We start from the raw sequence: 22,525 nt of genomic DNA, 5'->3' as shown, positions 1-22,525 counted from the left end.
GGTTAAGCTCATGTTTGAGGTACTCAAGCCGTATGATCTTATGCCGTACACTTACACACACACACGTCTGTTTTTGTACACTTATGAAGACCATTGATCATCTATGCATTACCTACCTTTTAAGTTCGCCTGTAACCACAGCTTCATACCCAAGCCCCGCAATAACTGACCTTTAAAACAACCTCTTTACCCGCGCTGTACTTATAAATCTAAGTGATGGAAAGGTGAGGCCTCCCACACCAGCTTTCCATATGGGACAGTTATGATGCTGATCTGGTCGTGTCTGATCGTCTGAACATGTATCTGTCTGATTGGCCTTCTGCCTGCCTGTCAGAGTCAGTGGTCATTTTTTATTGTACTGTATGAAGGTTAATTAAAACCAAACAAAGAATGCTGAAATGCAAGTTGAGGTAAAGAAACAGACAGAATGAAAAGTTTAAAAAACAACTTACATAAAGGAAAAAAAAATCTCTCTTACCTTGTAGTTGACACTTCCAATGTCTTTTTGCTTAAAAGGTGGGGTATAATGCTAATTTCAGGCTTCATCATTCACTCTGCGATACCTGTGGAGTAGCTTAGCATAATTTACTGTTAAAAAAAACTAATTTTTCTCACACTGGTGCTCTGTGCAGGCCCTCATACAGCCTCTGCCTGTCAGCTCTGTCCCTTTAAGAAACCCCGTCCCCTACAAGCTCACTTTCTTCTGATTGGCCAGCTCGCTGAAGCCTGCTGATGTCACAAAGTGCAGCGTATAGAAAAAACTGTGTGAAACCCGGCGTTCACAGCAGCCCGCAGCCTGAGCTTGAGAAGCCTGGGGATTACTCCAACATACTTTAACCTACAGATTTGAAACTTCACCCACGTTTAGTCTGGACATCCAACATTGTAACATTATATATAAGTCTTTATGCTTCACCTGAGCATATAAGTACATTTATTTTGCTGTTATCACATTTATTGGGAATGACAGCAGCTGAAATGTAATCCTGGCCTGTAGTCAGACAGGTTAAGAGTATTAGCAAGTTTCCCCTAACTGTCCTTGAGCAAAGAACCTAACCCCGATGACTCCAACAAAGCCAAAGCCCTTCTTAGCAATGTCATGGATTCCTATTTGTCCTGCAGCCCCTCTCGAGTGTTTTTGGCTCTGCTTTGAATAATGCAAGGCACACACAAAAAAATCACACTCTTACAAACTCACATAACAAATCAATTCATCTCTGAGTGCGCGGGGTGTAAGAAATCCTAAAGTTCCTCATTAGCATTTTCTTTAGGCTCCTGCATTGTTCTGAATAATACATTCCTCCGTTTCCAGCTGTATACAAGCGTGTGTGCTGAGTCTGTGTGTGCGGGTTCGTAGGTGTGTATATGTGTATCCTTGGGGTAGGAACCTATTGGAATTCATTGCTCCAGGCTGCATGTCCTCTACTTGTTTTCGCACACAAAATCAGACTCGCACACACTCTCGCAGTGTCTACTGAACGTGACCCAGCATATCAGCTATTATGTCAAGCCAGGGGACCTGTATGTGTGTCCAAGCATTGTGTGGCACCTGATGCAGAGATTCTCGACACCTAACAAACCTCACATACCTGCTGACACAATGCAATGTAACGCAAGCATATAAATGAAATCATTTGAATCCAAGCTTCGGTTTGCAAGGTGTCAAAGTTGTACCTTGGTTTCCATTTCAGCGCCTTCCTGGCCGCAACAAAACCCATTTAAACATTCTTTTCATGTTGTTACACCTCAGAAACCATTTATCCGTTCTTATATTTCCCCCCACAAGTTGTTTCTCATGTTTTTCATGTTTTATTTCAGATGATACGAGACTCAGAATCAATGTGCATTCAATCTCGATTGAAGCCTTAGTATGCAGGCCGCTTATAATAGAACGACGAGAGATGAAACTGCGTGGTCCAGATGCAAGTCGTGTGGAAACTCAGTGACTTTTCTGTAAAGCAGTATGAAGAGACAGAATCTACTTTTGTAAGCAGGAATTACAAAAAGCTGCCCTGGGCATAAATGTAATTAGCAACAGGGGCGCTCGTTAAAGGTGCGGATTGTAGCTTCACCTTGCACAAAGTTTTACATTGATCTCAATGTAAAGGATCATTTACCGTAAACCCTCTGTATACTTACAAAGCACAATATCATCGTGTACAAAAACAGTGCTTTAAGCAGTTTCCCCAGAATAAAAATAAAACAAGCTTTTATTTTGAAGTTCTAAATGGCGGCCACCCTTTGTCTCCGAACCATTGCTGCTGATAATTGAGCATAATTTTGAAGCACATTCTCTTTCTAGAAAACTAAATATTTAGAGTAGACTGTAACACAGCTATCCTGTGTTAAAAAAACATAACACTGGGTTACTGAGTGATGTCCTAGATGCTGAAGAACCCGTCTACTGGAATAACTATGTGTTTTCTAGAGACTGAACCTCATCACAGTCTGCAATATGTTCCCTCCTCTCTCTCTCGCTCTCTCTCTCTCGCTGTCTCTCATTCTTTCCACCCTTTAATAATTCATACAAATGCTGAAGGTTGTCGGCTGTCTGCCCTTATGGGCAGAGCAATGCTATAAATAGCATGTCAAAGCTGCAACAATATATAAAAATGTAGGCATCACATTATAATTTACAGACGATAATCTGCACATTCTGTGACTTTAAATTCAAACTTGGGTGAAAATATATTTTTTCTCAATTTATTCTGAAGCTGAATTTAACACAGATGCGAGGATAAAACATGCATTTGAGTTATTTTTCATTAGCCTGGATGGAAAACACTGTAAAATTCCTCCTGTAAGGCAAGAACCGCACTAGTTTAATGATTACTAAAAGCAGGAAAAAAATTACACCACTTCGTCGAGAGATACCGACCCTGTATTTCAAACAAATGCAGTTTTCCTCTGATATTTCATGTCGTTCTTGACTCCTAAAGAGGTCAAATCTTAAAGTCAGCCTTTCAACAAAGGAATGTGAGACGCAGCGATCAGACGGAGGGTATTTTCTTCCACTGATGTGGTTCCGTCTTGATCTCCCCGGCTTCTAACCATCTGACGTCATCCCTTCATTCATACATCCCTACTTTACCCTCATCAGCTCGCTTCCTCGCCCAATCCACCCGTACATCCAGCCATCTGTCCATATTTCAAATGCTTCGCTCAGACTGCCTTCGAATCCAATATTTATCCTATCCATGCGGTCAACCATCTCTTCATTTAGGAGCTGACTGTATTTGCTGCTCTTTCTGAGATCAAAATAGTGCCATTTAGGTGAATAAAACAACTCCTTACCTTCTCACATAACAAAATACAATCTGATTTTTTTTTTTTTTACAGTGTATGCTTCATTTCCCCTGATTGATGGGGTTTAATTAAGACATAAAAATAAATCAAGTCCTTTATATTATTAACAATATTTCTCTGATAAAAGCAATAACTTCAAGCAAACCAAAAAACACGTCAGGGTAATTCCTAAAACGGATCCATTATTCATTCACTCGGTGAAACAACAATCTGTGTGTTGAGCATAATGCCTCCATTCCTTTGGTTATGCACACTCATGGCTTAATTCACTATGGATTCACTTCCTTACCTCAACTAACCTCCATCTCTGTCCTTAAATGTGAAGAACTTCATTGTTGACTCAAAGCTTGGAGATCTAAACGGTTTAAAACCTTGAAATCACGAATAACCATAAATGCAAATGAATTGTGTGCTCCTTCTGTGCAATATCGTTATTATGAATCCAGGATAAACCTTCAATCATTTTTGGCATTGAAATGTAGGAGGCAGCAGCCATCATGTCTACTACACAATGTAGTTGTTACAGGTTTTTCTGGCAGAGTCTACATCCCTGAAACATATGCAGATTTAAAGTGTAAATGCTGTTAGCTCAACAGGATTTGTCGTCTTATTCAAATGAATTTCATTTCTGGCAGATATGGTGCAAGGAAATCGTTGTAATGCAGAGTGTCCAATACACGTCTGTTGTGTAGTGGCATCTGCTTCAGGATATCATCGGCAAAGAAAAACACGCTCAGCGGTTGGCAGGAGTCATGAATCAGAATAATTCAAAAATGGTGGATGCAAACACAACGACACTGGCTGTGTTCGAAATGCCATACTATATACTATACACTGTATACTGCATACTGCGTTAGGCGGTAATATGTAGTACAGAGCTGTTCAAATTTATTTTGCAGTCAGCAACGCCAGGCGGCAGTTTCTGGTTTTGGAAAGCGGAAGTAAACAAACAAAGTAGCAAAAAGCTGCTTCTTTAGCTATAGCGCCCTCTGTTGCTCTTCTGCTGCCGTCTGCCATTTCAAGTGCTGTTGTGACGTTTCAGCGCTTTGCATTGTGGGATACAGTAGGCGAGGTAGACTGGTCCGATTCTGGAGATTTTTTCCCAATCAGTACAACATCTGGGTATTTTTGGCACACTGCAAATTTTGCTTTTGTTTGCCGACTGCATACTACACTTTGGCCAAATTATACTGCTAATACAGTATGGCATTTTGAACACAGCAACTGTCTCTCTTAAAATACTCAAGACTGACGAAACCTCTCTAGTCTGACATTGTCAGATCAACATGCAAATGCTAACTAGTCAGAACCTATGAGTTCAGTTTTGATTTACAAGCGGCGTGACTGATGAGTTCAGAAACATGTGATGTAGCATTAGGTTGCTAGGCTAGCTATCTATCCTGCCAACACAGAACTCTTATAGTTAAGAAAATACACTGACATTTGGCATGACAGGACTTAATAGAAGACACTTACCTTTAACAAGTAACTTTAATCCATTTTGTTTAGTACTTACGCCATAGCCAGTTGGAGTCATTCAAAATCAGCAGCGGCCATCTGAATGGTTCCAATGCAAGAACTTCTTACATAAAAGGGAAAGGCAGCGTGTCTTAGCCTTTGTACAAGCTTATGTTCCTGATGTACAAAGAAAGTGCAAAAGCAAATTAAACACCAAAAGCAAACACATTTTTTTTTTACTGTGCCTTCCTCTTTGACTTACCAAGTACATCAAGGTCATCCAACAAGTTTCTTCTTCCTCTTATCTTCTGTCTCCCTGTTAGGTACACAGGATGGGCAGACCAATATTAGTGTTCACACTGAAGCACATATTATCATTCCTATGAAAGGGTAGTGCTTTAAAATGAAATTTCAGGATTTTATCTATCACTGTTGACATCCTTGGAGTAAGCTTCTCCCAGCTGAGAGCAATATCATCGGAGACTGTGTATACTTGTCTTTAAGTTTTTGTGCAAACCTGATTTGCATACGAAATAAGAAAGTTGAGGATAAACTTTCAAGGTAAGAGTAAGTGAAAGCGAGCTGCAGTTTGACAGAAAAAAGGATTACACGAATAACCAGGACGGTCTTCTGAAGGAGGCTCCTGTCATAACTCGTCTGTTGCTCTGCGGTGCGTGTTCTATCACACTGCTGCAGCCAGTGTCCTTCTCTGTGCTGTTGTTCGCTGCAGGCCTGGCAGTCTCAACTCAGGGGACGCATGAACTGACTGAGTCCTGACTTACTGGCAGAAAGGATGTTAGATACACTCCGTTATAATGCAATGACCTCCACCCCTCTCTATGACACTCTGTCACTCCAGTCCAGGACCTGCAGCCATAGACGCGCTTCACAAAGCTTTGCCAAAAAGCCCATCAGGTTATGAGTTTGCCAACTACCCGCTAACCCGACAATACTTCCTCCCGGGCAAATCAGCAGCTGCATCAGCTGTTGCCAGCTTGGAGGGTGTTCAGAAATATTTTGTATGCATAACCAACCCCAACCATTTACCACTTTAGGGCCTGACTGCATCTACTGAGCACCCTTTTGACATTTTAACTGCGTTCTTGGGTTGCGAATGACGATGTTGATACAGCAACGGGAAAAGTTAGCGTTTCCTGAGTTTAAGATGTTTCATTTTTCAAACTGCTGAAATGATGCTGCCATAGATTGGGTTTGAATTGTTTTCCTTCAGCCTGAACACGCCTGACATGAGGTGAACAAATTATGGACTCACACAAGGCAAGAACCCTTCAAATTGACTTAGATGAAGTTATTGTGAAAGCTCGACGAGTGTAAATTGGAGTGTTTATCGGAACATAAACGGCTCTCCGTTAGTCTAATATCTTTATATCTGTGTTTGACATGTCCGCCGTCTTTTGCTGAGGTAAAGCACCATTACATCTTCATCCTTGCTTCACATTCGATCCTGGAGATAATTATTTCTAAAGCCACTCAATCCGAAATGTATTGCTTTATTTTAGCTGGTGGTGAGTTAGCGTAAGGTAAGCCTTCCACGATTGTAAAACCTCCAAGTTTGTACTGAGACGGGCTGACACAGAGGGTTAGAACAGCTGTTGGCTCCCAATTTACAGCTAAGACTAGATATACAGACCTATATATAAGACTTTACTACCAATTGTTGGGGTAAAGGAAGAAAAAGGGTTGTGGATATGTGGCGGATGACAGGAAAATAGAAGAAAATGAGTAAAAACAGAAAAAGGGGGATTAAAAAGTTAGAAGCGAGACAGACACTGAAAGAAAACTGATCGGAAAGAGGAAATGGATGGTAAAAACAGGCAAGAAAGGAAATTAAGAGATAAGAAGATTATGTTTTCAGTTTGGTCAGGGATTTTCTTCCCTGAGAAACAGAGTTTCTTAATTCTCTGCTCCTCATTTACTCTATCAGCACACCTTTTCACTTTTCTATCATGTCTCTGCATCGCAAAATGTTTGCGGTTCACTCTTCTTGTCCCTCTAAACATCTTTGAAAAGGTAAGAAACAGTCTTTTTGACAAACTCATGTATCCAGAGCTCACACAGTGACCACTGTGTCTCAGATATTTCAATAAGAATCAACAAATACACATTTTGTTATTTAATCTTCTGTTCTGCAGCGATATGAAGTTTGATCCTTGTCTTCATTAGATTAGACTTCCTGAAAAACAGAAAATAAGGCTTAAAAGAACAGCTTTTCTACGGCAACCTTCTGCCTTTTTTATTACCTGGCAAGAAAAACTGTGCAATATGTCAGCCCATATGAGAATAACATGAAATGAAAAAGTCTGCGCATTAGTTGGAGTACATTTGAAAGCGCCCCCCCGAAGGCCGGGTGGCCCCCCTGAGGCAGAGTCATTGTCTAATGTCTCGATGAAAGTATTGACCTGTCTGTGATCAGATAATGGAGACTGGAATTTGACCAAATCCCAAAGAAACAGCTTGGGTCCATAACAGTTATTGTACATTTAGCACATCAGATCTAAAGAACACACAGCAGGCTTATTATCCAAAAAAAAAAGACACCACAATGAAAGTGTTTTAGCCCCTGCCTGTTTGGTCCCCATGGGACGCTGGTCTGTAAATCTCTGCAGCAGAATGGGGAAGACGAAACTAAACCGTGGTATCCAGCAAAGGAAGCCAGACTGCAGCATGTGAAGCTGCTACAAACTCCACAATCTTCAGAGGCTTTGAGCAGTTCCACACTGGCCCAATCTGATGTAAACAATCAACTCTAACGGTCCTTCTTGGCAAAAAGTTGAGAGAGCAGAAAACTTTTAATTTCAATTCAACTGACTTAGAATTCTAAGAGTCTGTGGCGGTTTTAAGGGCAGTTTTTTTCAGCACACCTAATTAAAACTAATGGAAAATTCCAATACTGTGTATATGTAGTTTTCTTCAATGCATTTCAAACATCAAGCATATGCAAACAAATTGCAAATAGAAATGATCTTGAACCCTCATCAACATGTCTGAGGGAGGGTTGATTGGAATGGTTCATTGCATTTGCATGAACATTAACATTCCAGGTATGATTGTTATCATGGGTATGAAATTATTCATTCTATGATGTCTCCAGAGAATATCGAACACACTGGTAATGCACATCCCTGTATCATGCATCGGTCAAGCATTTCCTTGACCTCTCTACAATCCTTTTTCTTTACCAAAGGTTGGTTAATATAACTGCATTATGGCAGCTTGGACATCCACTTAAATGAATAATAAGCAGGATTTTCATATAGACCTTGACAAATACAATATAATATAAATCATCACTTATGGGCCTCTATATATGTGTGTTGGTGAGTGTGTGTGCAGACCCTTGTGAGACCCTTCCCTCCGCATCTGTTCTGTTGTTTTGCTTTGCACGGGATGTTTTCAGTAGGGGCGCTGTTGTGGTTCCCTGAGCCAATCACAGCGTATAGGTGAGTGTGGGAGTGGTTCAATTTAGCAACTGGGCCCCATTCAGACCTGCGGACACGGTGAAAGAGCGATGCAGAGTTGGCCTTCTTTCTGTTGGACAGGTAAGTGACTCAAACCGGGTAGGACAAGCTAACCGGCGTAAGCATGCTAACGCAGAGCTAACCGTGATGTCGGTGTTAGCTCAGCGGGGTGGGCGTGTTCTCACACGAGAGAGCAAGAGTGAGCTTCTGGTGTCAAAGAGCCCAGGAGGAGGGGCCCAGTTTGAATGTGTTGTTGGTAAAAATGCAAGGAGAAAGTAGACGTTCATGACAACACTTGAATTACGTGTTCAAATACCAAAATAAACAAGTTCCATTGTGAATAATACAGTTTCAAGAAAGCTATAATGACACAGTGATGACAGTTTTCTGCTGAGAAACGAGCATGGAAGCACTGTTTACTCTTTGAGCCATCAATAAAGTTGGGAACCTTTGGCTTTAGGGGATGACAGTGAGCGGATGCAGCCTCTAAATATACTTTGCACACTGCCGAAGCTTACCTCACAACATAAGCTGATTTGATTAACCTTTTAACCGTGTTGTTTCTCATTGTGGAATGATGTCTTTTCTTATCATGCCTTGTGAAGATGTTATTGACAGTGTAAAAGTTACAAACACACCGCAGCTTCCTGCCAAGTCTTCATTAAGCTGCTTGATTTGTGTGCGTCAAACTGAAGAGCAAAGTGTTGAAGGACAGGTAATTCTTCATTTCCATTTGTTGACATAGAACGTTTGAAACTTGTCTCCTGCCTAAGCCTCGCTTCACACGCTGGAAAATCAACTGGTTTCCCCTCTTAATCTCCAGCGTTCTCGCCGTCTCTCTCTTTCTGCGTGTCTGTCCTTCCTCATTAAAGTCAGTCACTTAACTAAGTTATGGATCAGTGCCATCTGCTCCCTTTGCAGCCAGATCGAGAGAAACCGAGACAGAGCGAGATAAGGTGACAGGCACACAAAGAAAAAGGTCGAAAGGGACAGGGATACGCATAAGAGGAAGACTGGAGAACAAAGTCGAGAGAAACTGTAGAGAGAGAAGTAGATTTAAAGAGAGAATGATGACTATAAATTTATTTTCCCCGTGGCAACTGTCTGTTTCATGTTGGAAGGTCACATCACTGTCCAGACGTCACATGATGTTAAAGTAAGCGAGTGAGGGGGAGCTTGTCGAGAATAAATTACATTCTGAAGTGTATAACATTTTAATCTCCAATAAAGGTCAAGCTCATGTAAGTGTACGCATTTCATCAGCTAAAATACACCGGCTAAGTTTCCTTGCACAGAAATCTGCATATGTGTATTTCTTCCATTAGCAGCACCGGTGGCTAGCAAGTGTCCAGTCTGTTGTCAACACACAGAAACTTACACTGATGTTAGCAGTAAATGGATTGCACTTATAATGTGCTTTTCTGGTCTTTCGATCGCTCACATTCACCCTTTCACACACACATTCACACACATACCAATCTTGGAGCCCACCGGCTGTCTCCTGAAGACATACCCTCTAGTAGTGACGGCGAAACCTTGGGCATTCCGGTGTAGCCAGCGGTCAGCGATAAAGACTACCAGCCAAGGCTTTCTTTTTAGTGCGCTGCTTTGTTTACACTCCTGTTAGCTACTTGAGAAGCGACCGTGTTCACATCAAAAGCAAAGCAAAATTCACCCCCCCCACAAAATAAACACAGAGCTCAGGGAAATGCCGCTCAAGTTGAAATTTCTGATCTAGAATAGAATACTAGCTGAATACTAGCAAATATCTGCTTATAGAGATCAATACAAAGCTACATCGTCGTCAAATGGGAGCCAGGATGGAGTTACTGTGGATTGCATTCAGCCTGCTTTTGCTCTCCACATGGACCGTTTTTCCTACTTACACCAAAGCCTGCTGATAAGTGATTGGTCAGTATTACTTGGACTACTCCCGTATTACAAGCGGAACTCTACCAGAACTCTTGCCTTCCTAAAATCAGGTCGCGTGTAAAGACAGATTACATACATTCAAACAAATGACGTCTATGCAATTGGGATTGAGTTGGGGTTGCCTATGTGGACTTATAGAGCCGGGGATCGCACCTCCAATCTACCAACTGGAAACATCCTGCTCTATCACTATGCCACATCCTTCCTTTAAATGAATGTTCACACCAAAACAAATGTCCATTTAGTTTGTCTATGCAACAACTGGTATTGTTGATTTCTTACCTTGTGTAACTTACGGCACACATGAACCCATTTATGTAACTTTGCTGCTTATTTTTGCCCAAAACATGATATTTTTTAACTTGTCTGAGCAATTCTGGTGCCCGAACCCAATCACATGTCCTGGTAGAGACATATAAGGACATGTTGCCTCTTATAAGTTGGAGCGCTAATTTAGGAATAGCTCCAATGCGTGCTATTAGAGGGTAGGAACAAACAACTTATGTTCTGGTATAGGTCGGAAGACCTGTTGACATTGAGGAACATCACTTCTGAAGGGGTTAATCGACTTTATGTGATCCCATTAAAGCGAGCACACTTCTTCAGCCTCTACCATTAGAGGATGGCAGTGTGTATACTGCATATTAAGGCTGTAAAATATCCTAATGTACTAATTTGGCAGGTGCACAGGCTCACACACGAGTCCAAAACACATAAAAGCTAATTTTGGAAACACATTAAAAAGGCTACAGGTTAAAAAATATTGAATTAAAGCTCGTAAAAATTTTGGAAGAACAGCTGTGCAAGCACATTTTGGTCGCCATCTGAAGCGTCTCTCACCTGGCATGGAGAGCGAAGCTTGGCAGGTCGGTAGAAGCACCTGGTTAATTTCCCCCAAGTCAATCTATGAAGATCTTTCCATTGATTTGATTAACACAGCGGTAGTGGTGGTGATCATGTTTTTGTTCAACAAAGCACATGGACCTTGACAAGTTCAATCCTGTTATGACAGTAAAGCAGAGCCACATTAAGAGGGAGAGGAAAAGAGAAATGTTGTGTTCACTGAGGTTAGCGAGAGGCGTCGTGTTCGGCTGATGCTGTGCAGGAGCTGAGCAGTTGGTCCAGGTGATTGACAGCTTTGATTCTCTGTTATCATCTGCGATAGACTTAACATTTTGTGACTGTAGACTACTGCAAGTAAGAATAAAGACCCAAAACCAACAGCAATGAAATTAAATGATAAACAAAACCAAAACAACTGTGATCAAACTTTACACGGCATTCATATACTATTTTTTTGTACTATTTTGAGTGGACAGAGTCAAACAGATGATACGTGATGGTAACAGTGCTCTTCAAATGGCATTGCACGCTGCACATATAAAATGTGACTCAAGAGCTTGATAGAGAAGTTCAAATCCCGCCTGCACACCGGCCCAATCACCACGTTTAGCTGGCGTGCGTGTCAGATTGGAAGTTTTTGTAACTTCCCTGAAACCAACAAACACAGTGCCCCTGATTCCGATATGGAAAAGGTTTGGGGGAGGAAGGTTTCACACGATCTCAGACCCTCTAACATGCACTTCTGTTGAAGCGGTTCGACAGCGAGGTGGTTTGTACAGCGAGCCTAAAGGTAAAAGTTAGCGTGAATTAGCGTGCAGAACAAACAGGAGTTAACTCCTGGCTAAAATACAGAGCATGGGCAACTTGTTGACTAGCATGTCTTCCAGGCAGCTATGGCAGACGTGTGGTGCATCCAAAGTAAGAGCCAGGCAGCAAAACAGGCTTTTAGGGCCAACCCAAGCCTGTATGAAAAAACAGTATCTGCAGGGTAGTTAGCAACTAGTTTGCAACATTCTGATCTGTGCCCAGTGCGGGCCACAGGGCAGGGATTTCTTCACTGTCTGTGAGTTTGCACGATCGTGTGTGTGTGTGTGCAGTGTGTGTGTGTATGCGCGTGAGAAAGTGTTAGAGAGCGAGGGGGGGGATGAGAGGTCGGCAGGATGCCAGCGTCCTCGTTTGACACAGTGAAACACTGACAGGTCTCAAGGTCTGCCAGCATGCGCACACACTCACATGGGCACGCACACACACAAACCCAGCCACACAAGGTCTGCCAACTCACATCTGTAAAACTTTTCATGGCCAGAGGCTATTATTGGGGGGATGGGGGAGGGGGGTACAGGAGATGGGCAGGGAGATAGTGTGCGAGATGAGGGGAGGAGGAGGAGGAGGCAGGATAGGGTGCATGAGAGACAAACAGGCAAGTACACACACAGGAGGAGCGCTAATAAGCCTTTAAGGGTAACACTAAAAAAGCTGAGGGGATTTGGGGAGGATGGATGAATGGATGGATTGAGAGGGAGAGCGAGGAGGGGACAAACATTTTAAAGATTTCTGAGAACAGAGGCAAGACGGCCAAGAAAATCTGACCCAGTAAAGCTGGTGCCGAAAGCTTCTTCTTAAACCACAGCTGAATAAATGAAACAGTGGAGGCAAATCACATTTTAGAGTTTGTGAAAAAACATCATTTTTCAAGCTCAATAGATTTAAGAATTAATTTGTGCAGACATTTCACTCCACTCTGTATGTTCACCTGCTTCTACCTTCTTTACCAACCTGCGACTGCTCTTTGTACTGTTCCCTACACTGTTCTACTTTTCAAACAGGTCGTTCATCTTTGTTATCGTCTTTTACATTGGTTTCTGCTGCACATTTTCTCCAAGTTTCGTGTCATTTTCTCCTGGATTCTTCCCTACTGTGTCAGCGTTTAGTCCTAAGTAGTAAAAATGAATGTAGAATGATCTCTAGATGTAGCAGACTTAAAGATGCATTTGTCTTCCACATACTTAAATGTAGAGACATGGGGTTTAAAGTAGTCCAAAAACTGTGGACGCCTTTGAGAATAGAGCTATATGATGTTCTCTGTGGGCAAGATATTTACCCCAATTTCAGCAGTTTAGGGAGGTATGGGCTGGGTGCCAGGATCAGTACCAGTCAGAGGATGGATAAATAAGAAATTGTCTCTGTGGAGTAAATCACACAGCTCTCCATGGGTAAAAAAGGAAGACAAGTTGTACATCTACGGACAAAGTTTGTGTTGAAAGATTCCCAAAACATTCTGTCAAAGTCAAAAGTGAAGTTTGGTCCTGAATCATAAGTAACACCCTGTCCATCTGGAAGCCGCAGATCTTTAGTCACGCGGTTGAGAGCTGGGATTCTTCCCCTGGCCACTGAGGTTGCTGGATTCAGAAATATTCAGGAGGGAGCTGAATTGGGGTCAAAACTTCCAGATGAGTTCTGGGATGTAGCAGTTAAGAGGATATATTTCTCAACATCCCGCTCAGGCCTCGGGCTTATACAATTTAAAGTCCTGCAGTGTGCCCACCTTAGCGACGCATGATCTACCCAAATGTCAACGGTTACAACAACGGCCTCTGCAGTCTTAGTGTACATGTCCTGTTTTGTGAGAAACTTAAATAACTTTGGGGCTGCTGTTTCTGGAAAGGTCTAGAAATTGATTTGTAACCCAGCACCTTTATTAACACTGTTTGGGGTCCCAGGAGACCACACGGCTCTGACTGCCAGACAGGCGGGTAACGTGGAGTCTCTATTAGCTCGTCACAGAATTCGTAATCCCCAATCAGGCTCTATCAAGCTTCAAGACTTGATATTCCTTTCTTAAACTTGAGAAGATAAAATTCACTTTGTAGAGAGTTTCTATTAGAAATTACAAACAAACATACAAACTTTCAAAGTAGGGACAAGAGGTGATGGATGGGAGAGGGATGCTTCTTAAAGAATAAAGACAACCTGTTGTGTGAGCTGTTTGATTTGGATGACGGGGAAAGTTAGTCCCATTTTCCCGTAAGATTGAGGAGACTGCATGTTCAATAAAATCGCCCGAATAAACATTATAATGGACGTGGTTACGTTTGCTTGAATTTTTGTTAACCATTTATAATTTCTCTTCTGGTCAACGGTGGTCTAAGGATTTGATTGTGAAGGATGCGTTGGTGGTTTCTTTCTCTGATGTTTGAAATGTCTTGACTCCTCTAGTCCAGTGGGTCCGGGGACCCCAGGGGGTCCGCGAACCATTGCCTGGGGGTCCGCGAAATAATTATAATAAATGATCAAATTGTGCTGCAGCATTAAAAACTGCACGTCTACAGATGAGGACCATTTGCGCCAATGAAACAAGCATATTGTGTCCATTACTCCCACCCACGTTAGCTTTGGACCAATAGAAACTGATTGTGACACATCAAGTCAATATGTCATGAACAATGACTGTATATATAGATGGAAAACGCATCTCCATCTGCTCCCATTGTATGTAATTGATGCCAAAATAGTCCCTGTGATAGGCGCTGCCATCTTGCGATGGTGACGTCATATGGAGCCAGAGTCTGCGCAGTAGAGATCGGCGGGTGGAGCCGTGGTAGCCACTTCCGCTAACCCAAACACACACTTAACTTCCCGAAAAAACAGCAAGGATCCCGCATGCCGGCGTGTTTAACAGCAGAACAGCTTCTCTGTGTTGGTCTGAGGTTAACGTTCACAGGTATGGAAACTTCAATGACTGCAGTGATTGTTTTAGTTACATTTCCACTCGCGGATCGTCCTCCGTTCTGCTCACCCGGAACAGATCGGCTGCAGGAGCTGAATTTGTTAACGGAGCTGTCAATCATCATTTTTGCAGCATCAAATAACTAATTAAAAATAAACTTGTCAGAAAAATTTACACTTAAGAACTAACTATAATGACAGAAACCATGTTTGAGAAATTTATCGGGCGTGTATTTTGATTTTATAGTTTGACTCATGTCCCATCTGTTGACATGGAGGAGGAGGGCTTTATGACCTATACTGCAGCCAGTCAGCAGGGGGCGCCCAAAATGTTTTGGCTTCACTTTTAGGGAGCTGTCATGTCGTCCAACTTTTTATACAGTCTGTGGTCATGAATCACTCAACTCACGTCGCAATGAACCGTTCCTGTGGCTGTCTTGCTACTGTTAATATTCTGAAAGCTATTAAGATCAATTACTTAAAAAGTATTAAGCTGTCAAGTTGAGTCCACAAGCAATTTGAATAAAATGACCCTCTGTTTTAAAGCTTATAAGTGGTATTACCATGATTCAAATTGAAATGTTTTTCTGTTAATCACTATGAAACAGGTCTGAAGTGTTTCGGTTGATCAGTTTTACAATAAAAAATTGTTCTAATGGCATCTAAGAGTGCAGATGGCAGTAAGGTGTTACGCTTACGAGGGGGTCCTTGGAAAATGTTCTCCCCTGTAAGGGGTCCCTGGCCCATTAAAAGTTTGAGAACCCCTGCTCTAGTCTACATGGCGAGTAGTCTTGAGCAAGACGCAAGACTCCAATTGCTCCCCGGGGCATATCCTGCGGTGTGTGAATGTGTGTGAATGATTAACAGATCAGTTGCCTGGCATGGCTCTACAGAAGTGTATGAAAGGGTGAATGGGACACGTAGTGTGAAAGCGCTTTAAGCGGTCTTAAGTCCATTTACCATTTTTCAATACACGATGTCTTGTGAGCCCATTCAGGCTAAACATTGCTGTGATTTTCTCAACAGGAAACACTGTAAGTAATCTTGAGAGGCGACTTCTCGTTTTCACAGGACGTGCAATCCATTTGCTTTTAGGAGGAAATGTCTAAATCGTTATTTGTGAACCCAAATTACAAAAACATGGAAAATAGCAGGAAGACACATTTGGACTTTTCGCAGCATGGTTGGTTTGTTAACATTCTGATTCATAAGCAGCCATAGCTCCTTTAGAGATTTATTTTACTGCATAAATGTAATTTGCTTTGATTATAATCTTGCTTAAAACTCATTTAAGAATTTATAACATTAATATTGGCTCACAAACTCTCAACAATGTCAGAGGATAAACTCGCGTGTTTTTTGTGAATACCCAACAAACTGACCTATTTCCCTTGTTGCTTTCCTTCCCACTGTACAGGGACGCGACTCTTCACTTGTGGGGACGGATAAATGAATCACTGAATTAATGATTCACATTTAAATATTGCCAACAGCTTGTCTTTGTCTGGGGTTTGGACTGTGAGAAAAATGGGCACCATTAGGAACTTATTCTTCCTTACATTTCCTCAAGCATGTGTTTTCTAATGTGGCTCTATAATTAAGCTCCTCTGCATATATCTGTGTGAATATGTGGCTATATGTTTCGAAAAGTATGCGCCTGTGAGTCTGCATGAATGTGAGTGTGCCTCCCTATGTAAAAGTTTTCAGCTATCCTGCTTAGAGTGCAGTTCCCTAAATGTCAGTCTGGCCCCTGCAGGGCTTAACTTCCTGGTACTGGAGGATTATGGGAAAAATGTCAGGGAGAATCTGAGGTACTGATGAGCGCAAATGAGTGTGAAAAAAGAAAGAGAAACGGAGGGAGAGAGACGGAGAGGGAGATAAAGAGCCAGACACAGAGAATGGGTTTTGGGAATATGGGGATGAATGACAGGAATTAATCATAAGACATACACTTGCAAAGGGCAGAACACACGCACACACACAGACGCACATTCAGGTTACGCATTACATAGCCTCTGGCGAAATGGCTTAGAGAATAATGCATGCATCTGCCTCTGTATCTCTCAACACAGGTTTGTCACAGATCTGATATTGTGACTGACAGCATGGGCATCTACTTAGCCGACCCTACGGTCGGGTTGGATCAATGAAGAAGCAAGTGAAACAGAAAATAAATTGCAGTGAGAGATTGAGAGAAAGAGACGAACAGTCAGCAAATAACATGTACTGAACAAGACATTCCCTTAAAACAAAGTGTACTTTGCTGGAGGGCGCATTACCAATTTGCCTTGTGTCTGTAGAATCAAGGCCCAAATTTAACACATGCGGACGGCTTGCTTGAGCTGCCTATGGACATATTAGGGAACTATATTTAAATGTAAGGCTTTCGCCAATTGATGTTATTATGTTGGAAAGCAGAGGAGGCTGGTTTGCATTGTGTTGTAATCTGACATATATCTAAAGAAGTGGGACGCAGATCATTTTGGGATTTGCTGAGCAGATTGTTGGTAGGTAGAGTAACCTATTGAGAGGCTTGCATCAGAATAAGAATCTGCTTTATTGGCCAACCATGTGGGCACATACAAGGATGACTCCAGGTTTTCTGTGCTCTAAATGTACAGACACACATACTAAATGCAGTGCGTAATCCCTGCTGCCTCAGTTTCATAAGCGCTCCTGCTCGCTTCCCCCAGTCGGCGTCTCCGGGCAGATTCCATTTAGAGCTACTGCTCCTACGACAAGAATCTCGTAAAACGTTCCGGTTCAAAGAAAGCTGGAGAAAAAGTTTTAGCAGAGGAAAACCCGATGTTTAGCAGTTCCTCTCAGATAAATGCGACCAGAGAAGGAGAGCAGAAGACTAAACAAAAACACAAAAAGTATTAGAGTGGAGTACCAAAGCTGCCATCCGTGGCGCCATCTTGCCAGACAGTACTCAAATTGGAAAAGAAAAGGTGTAAGAAAGTCCCTGCTTCATCTCAAAAACTGCCAACACGGATTTCCCTACCAAAAAAAAAAAATCACAGGACAGAAATATAGGCAATATAGTGTAATCCACAAAGGACCTCAAACCCACATAGAAGACACGGAAAGATCCAAAGAGAAAAATACAAGAAATATCCAGTTTGAAACAGCAAAACTCACCCGAAAAAACAACACAAACAAACAATGAGATAATATAACAGTTGAACATTCAGCCGACATCGACAGAAGCCAGGACAATACCTGCATCTCCTGCCAGGCGGAATCACCGTGTCAGATAGGACGTCAGCCAGCGCTAACATCTGTGGAAGCTATGACATTGATAGCATCCTCTGAGAGACAGTGTTTCTCTACACAATTGAGGGAGGAAAAAAAAATGATGCATACACAAACAGCACATTCACAGCTGAGTGGGAAAAGTCTGCTGGAATCTGAAATATCCATAACACAATGTAAAGTTGTCATTAATATACCTGTATGTACTGAGTGCAGTTATATCAGCATGAATGTGATTCGGTCATAGCGACGAGGTGCTGTGCTTATATTCAGTATAACAGCACGACATTGAGTGTGATATTGTTTATATACAACAGGTCTAAAAGTTATATAAAGTAGTTTGTACTGGCTGTTTTACTCGGTATCAGCACTCATGGAAAGCTTCTTGTCCAATCAATGTACTCGTTTGGAGCTTACTGTTGTATAAGTTAAAAGTCCCAGTGCCGTTATACTCTTTATCAGCGCTCCTCGTCCTAAATGTTCCATACCAATATACCTTTTTTATCATATCACACAAAGACAACATGAAAAGCAAGGTTAACTGATTCTATGAAATGGTGAGTTTTGAAAAGTATCAAAGTAGTACACCCAAGTTGAGCTTCAGCTTTATATTTTTTCATTTCATGTATAAAAAGAGAAAACTTCACAGAGGACTGGTGGGCGATAGCACTGTCACAGTAATTTGTCCTGCAACTTTCCAGCACCGCACAGATAAAAACTATGCAGCTGTGCAGACACGAGCACACCTTTTATTGTACTGAAAGATTATTTACCAAGATCCCTTCTTGGAAAGTGTCATAAATCAATATTAATACAAGAACAAAAGCGGCCCAGCCTTCAGCCGACTGTTTCCAATAATTTAATGCGCGATTTCTCCCACACCCACCATGACTCAAGCTGTGAAAATGTTCTTTATGCTCGGCGCCTCTTTGTTGTTATAATTGATTGAAGTGACTACATTTCTGTTGAATCACTAAAATATTTTCACCTCACAACCTTTCTCAGGTGAAGTAAATGTCAGCTACTGAAATGGAAACTATGACTAATGTGGAAAATGCTGTCTGTGTAGCTTCATATTTTTATTTTTTGCTCTTAGCTCAGCAAGTATCTCCACCCCTGCTCTTCTCGTTATTGCGGCACTACCACGGAATGATGAAGGAGGAAGATGTCCTGACTTTCTGAGGGACTTGAGTCTGGGTTTACCATCAAACAGGTACAGAGAGGCAATAAACTCTCCTCCTCTGCACATATATTTTCCATTTTTTAATCATAAGAAACAACTAAAAACACTGACGATTATGTTTTGCTTTTTTGATACGTTAGCTCTGCAAATTTTATCCACGCAAAAGCTTGTTATATTACTTGAACTGTACAATTATGTAGCAAGATTTCCTTTCATGAAAAGAAACTGCACAGCGAGGCAGTTGAACCAAGGTCATCTTTACATTCGAGAGAGAATACGACCTATCCACATCAAGGTAACAGCTTATGCGACTTATATTACCATTTATGAGTTCAATAAAAACCGAGCAAGGCCAGTAACTTTTCATGCATACCTTTCATAAACTTTCCACCGCGGTGATGTTTCTTGCAGACAGTGTGAAGATGATTGGGACGGCATGAACCTTTGTGTCAGAGAGCTTTACTTTGTGTTGCCGTTTTTCTCCTAGCTGGTTTCATAACACTGATGCTTCTGTCCTTCCACTGAATACAGCCCTCTATTGTCAGTATCATGATTTTTCACATTTCATATGCACCTATAGAATGCAATATATTGGAGATACTGTTGAGAGTCTAACTTTTTGAATCGTCTCTGGCGACTGGTGTCCAAACTTTTTCTTTATCTTCATTGTCCTGGGAACTGTCTAGGAGATTACTGTGCTCTTACTGTGGAACAGGCAAGTGTGTTTTTGCAGCAAATAGGTCCACCATGGAGGATGCACACTGGTGAAGTGGTTGACGCTGTCGCCTCACAGCTAGAAGGATTTTGGGTTGAATCCCTGTTCGGACGATGTGTGGGTTCCCTCCGGGTACTCCGGCTTCCTCCCACAGTCCAAAGACATGCTCGTAAGGTTAATTGGTGACTGTTGGTGTGAGTGTGAGAAGGCTGCCTGTGATTAACTGGCGACCAGTCCAGGGTGTACCTGGCCTCTCGCCCAATGATAACTGGGATAGGCTCAAGCCCCCCTGCGACCATGAACATGATAAGTGGTATAGATAATGGATGAAGGTCCACAATGTCTACAGGGGCTTTCACACAGCCACGTGGTAAATTGCACTCCAAGTCGTCTCAAAGAGGAGGAGGCGGCGAGGGGAATCTGTTTCAATCATGGCATTAGGGGTAGGAAGCAGATGCCCCCAATGTGAATCATGGGTTGGATAAGGCACGGCAAGCAGTGCCTTCAAATAGAAGGGGGCAGGCATTGGAGGAATAGGAGCGGGTGATTGTAGGAAAAAATAAATATGAAAAGAAGAAGAATAAAGAAGATTTAGGAGCTTGAAAACGGCTCTCGGATATTTCATTCCAACAGGGTGCACGAGGGTGTACTTGTTGAATCATACGTCCCCCTGTTGTTGGACCCTGAAAAGCCCCTTCTGGATTTGTCTTTTTTGGTGGAGCCATTGTGGTAGTAGAGAATAGCCTCCTAGCAAATAAGTAAACTTGTGTAGCCTTTAAAAATGTCTATATTTGCTGGTGTGATCCATAGCAACTGCCTGTGGAAAAAATGTTAGGAGGCCATGATCCCAAAAGCATCCTCCGCAATGCCTCACGCTCTTGACAGGCAGTTGATCAAGACCTGCTCTCTTTCTGTCAGGTTGCCCTGGGTTGGGTCTCAATAAGCCAGTTTGTAGGAGGAATGCTGCTTCGTCTGTCCATCAGTAAATGATGAATAGGCCCTAGGTCCCGTCTCCGAGTGCCTTACCAAATTTAGAGTTGTGCAGTTCTGTAATTGAGTCCATCCATTGGGTACTGAAACAAGTCTTCATCAACCACTGCTTAATGCCAAACTCTAGAAACAGTGTTGGAGCTGTAATACAGTGAACCGGATAGTGCTGGAGCTTGTTTAATATGCTTTTCCACCCGTGACACATTTTAAATTTTTCCAGCCTGCATTGGTGGAAGGTTGCATATGCTCATTTAGAAGAAAATCCAAGATAGCCTGAGTCAATTCCACCACGACTTTGCTCACCGTCTACACTCTCACTCTTAAGTTTGAGGAGACGGTGGTAAAAGAGTTTCCTGTTGCCAATTTTTGAATGTATTACATTTTCTAACAAAAGCAGAGATAAAATACGAGAAAGGAACGAAAACTTGGGCAGCAGCTGGTACTCACTGTAAGCGAAGTACTTCCACATCATGTCCTTCCTGCTGCTGTAACTGCGAGATACCCACCCTCATCTAACATGGAGGAGACAGATGAAGAGAAAACACAGGTAGAGGATACACAGATACAGGATTCACTGATAGAAGTGAGGCAGATAGAGGACTCCCAGACCCTTAGGCCTGCCTCCAGCAGCCCCGAAGAAAGACCAAAAAAAGATAAAAGAGAGCAGCTGCTGAAGAGAGCAGGTTTGAGGAGAGTGTGTTGGGTAGAACTCAGGCCAGGCAAGAGCCCAAGGATGAACAAGACCATTTTGTTGAAAGTATCAGTCCAATTCTGAGAAGGATCGATGCTTTTAAGTATGCCCAAGCTTTAATAAAAACACTTAAAGATTTGGAAAATGGTTTTTAAGTTGGGCACTATTTTTTTTTGTTTGTTGGCGAATTTGCAAAAGCCAGATCAGGTTATTTCCAATACAATCAAGCAAGATTTAAGAAGTATTTTACTTCTCAAGCAGATAGCAGGATGCTACTCTGGTGAAATTCCCTTACAGTAGTGGGTGTCTGTCTGACCTGGAGTAGGGATGGGCATTTCCAGTAATCTCAATATTCGAGCAATTGAGTGCTCGCAAATTAAATATTTTTTACCATTAAAAAAACACATGTTGGACATGGACGTCCCAGCCCGGATATAGTAGGCTATATGCCTGAGAGAACATTACCATCTAACACTTTCACATTAATGTAAATACATTGCCAACAGTAGAAAGAAAGTGCAATTACAAATGCATTGAACAACCCTAACAGGCCCTTCAATTAACGTCGTAACATGCCATTGTCAAATGTCACAGCGGTAGCAGACTATATGGACTTCTGTTCTGTGTTGCTTCACACGTAACTCACGTTTTCAACTCTCGTAGCCGTTGTTCGGCGTGATGATGGCTTGTACTCACGGAAGCCTTCTCCTTCCACAAAACTTAATGGGAGCAAATATCTCCAGTCACCATGTCCGTTATTAGCAGGCTAATCTTCTCCGCTCTGGTATCATCTCAACGGAGTGTGCTAACAGGGCCAGCAAATGATGTGATGGGAGACTGCCTGCCGTCTGTCTCTGCTGGCTTCTCCGTGTGCTTTAAGCATCAAACTAGTATTTCTATGATCTACAAGTTTAACACCACATATCTTGCACAGCACGTTGTCTTTT

Source organism: Semicossyphus pulcher, unplaced genomic scaffold (genome assembly GCF_022749685.1).
Source record: "Semicossyphus pulcher isolate SPU_LCO1_2020_fin unplaced genomic scaffold, fSemPul1.0.p SCAF_5, whole genome shotgun sequence".
Classification (NCBI taxonomy): Eukaryota; Metazoa; Chordata; class Actinopteri; order Labriformes; family Labridae; genus Semicossyphus; species Semicossyphus pulcher.
The sequence above is the reverse complement of the archived record's forward strand: the minus strand, read 5'-3'. Positions refer to the sequence as shown.